Raw genomic sequence first — 2,500 nt, 5'->3', positions numbered from 1 at the left:
ATCATCATCATCATCATCATCATCATCATCATCATCATCATCATCATCACAACCACCACCAGTATCACCATCATCATCATCATCATCATCATCATCATCATCATCATCATCATCATCATCATCATCATCATCATCATCATCATCACCATCATCATCATCACCATCATCACCATCACCGTCATCATCATCACCATCATCATCATCATCATCATCAGCAGCAGCATCATCATCATCACCATCATCATCATCACCATCATCATCACCATCATCATCATCATCAACAACAACAAAAACAACATCATTATCCTAATTATCGTCTATTACAACAATGTTAAATCAAGGCCATACTGGCGTTGGGTTATCAGATCTGCAAATATGTGACCCAGTCCATGGGCGAGGAAATCAACTTTATTTCATTGAAAATGGTGAAAGGAGAAACAGAATAAGGCTCGGACAGAAAAATCATCATCATCATCATCATCATCATCATCATCATCATCTTCATCGTCATCATCATCACCATCATCATCATCATCATCATCATCATCATCATCATCATCATCATCATTGCCTTTTTCACCCTGGGTCAGAGTATAGGCCACAGACAAACAGTTTCCATCCTTCTCTATCCCGAGCTAACTTTTTAAACTCTTCGGTCCCCCAAGCTAAAAAAAAAGGATTTATTTGATTTGTCCGCCTGGATTTCTGTAAGAATTTGAGTTTTACGAAAGGGGTGTTAACCCATCGACAACCCCAACTGGGAGGACCAGGTGACTCAAAAAAAATGGGGGGGGGGGGTCACACATAATTAATTAGTCGTCTTTTCACATTAACGAAAAAATCGCCTGAGCGGTAACTTAGTTCAAGTGATGACCCGAGGTGACCCGGAGCCACGCCTGCCAAATTACGGGTAAATCTCCCTAGTGAGTTCAGTTACGGTGATATCGGGTGATACCAGTCGATTTATCTTCACTTTCATCTCTTTGTTATCGCTTCACACTGAGCTTAAACACAAATTTCTTTACTCTGTTATATTTATCAAGATTTCCTCTTTCCATTCATATGCATTATATGCCAGTGCTGTATATAATGATCGTGATATTTCAATCCTAAATAGACCGTTTTTCTGTAATTTAAAATGCATTAATTTTTCCAATAAAAAATTAAATTCTTCAAACAGAGTCATAGAATCACTTTTATTATTCTACAAATAGAATCTATTATAATTGAACTATAAGCTGCTAAAATTCCATCTGTGCGTCAACAAAATTGAATTTATTATGATTTTTAAAATTGCATTTAGTCATGGAGCACACTCAAGAAATTCATGATAAACATTTGAATGAACTGTGTAGGCTTTGCAGAATAGTCAAGAAACACAGAAGAAAAGAAAACGAATCTCAAAACATAATTGTTTCAGGATTTAATATCAGATATTAATCTTTAAAACCAGGTATTTATCTCATATTCAATGTGGACATTGATAATGACAATGCTAAAGAACCCTCAAAACTATGCGCTACAAGTGTCATGACAGACTAATTAATGTTGAGCTTTTTTATTTAGCGCAATTTTTACTAGAGGTGCTCAAAACGATTTAAATAGGGTCACTGACCAACAGCAACGCGTAACATGTAGAACTGGACATGATGCCTGCTAGGCGATATTACATTTTTTTTTCCGACAGAGACAACGCGATTAAAAACAAAGATGAGGGAAAGCATTGACAACAGCAACTAGTCCATAGTCATCACATCTGGTCGAAATAAATTCAAAATAAATCAGTGATTGCAATGTTTGTTCAACCTTCTTGAAAAACGCAAAAAGAATAAACAACAGCAACAGGTCGACATAAGAATAGCAGCCCCGTTATGTAAAAGTATGGAAACAGCACAAAATATGTCACGTGTAAATCACGAGGCTATGGGGGCAACAGAGTGACTTTTACAGTTATAGACCAATGTCTTTGTCCTTCATTAATGAAATGAAAATCTCTCTCTCTCTCTCTCTCTCTCTCTCTCTCATCTATCTATCCATTCATCCATCCATCATTGCAAACATCTATTTATCGATCCATCCATATGTATTCATCCATACCCTCATCTGTCCTCTTCATCAGACGATCAGTCCATCCATCGGGTCGGACCATCTCTCTCTCTCTCTCTCTCTCTCTCTCTCTCTCTCTCTCTCTCTATCTATCTATCTATCTATCTATCTATCTATCTATCTATCTATCTATCTATCTATCTGTCTCTGTCTCCCACACACACACACACACACACACACACACACACACACTATATATATATATATATATATATATATATATATATATATATATAGAATATACATTTCTTTATGACATGGTTACTATTTATCCTTTGTCCCTTCGTTAAGTCGTGTTTATATCACGAATAGTTAAAATGATCACCCTTAATTAATCATATATTGATCATTGCATCAAAATAATTACAAACTATACAAGGTTTCTATTTTTACC

The 2,500-nt window shown here is 36.0% G+C and overlaps 1 protein-coding gene across 1 annotated transcript in view; it reads left to right on the top strand.

Moving 5' to 3' along the window:
* Positions 1-2,500, top strand: part of LOC144979838 (uncharacterized) — a 48,686-nt gene that overhangs the window by 22,905 nt on the left and 23,281 nt on the right. The gene's annotated exons all lie outside the window — the stretch shown is intronic.

This window comes from Berghia stephanieae, chromosome 9 (genome assembly GCF_034508935.2).
Source record: "Berghia stephanieae isolate SIO BIC M18660-M18661 chromosome 9, UCSD_Bste_1.3, whole genome shotgun sequence".
Lineage (NCBI taxonomy): Eukaryota > Metazoa > Mollusca > Gastropoda > Nudibranchia > Aeolidiidae > Berghia > Berghia stephanieae.
Note: the sequence above shows the minus strand (reverse complement) of the source record. Positions and strands in the feature narration are given on the sequence as shown.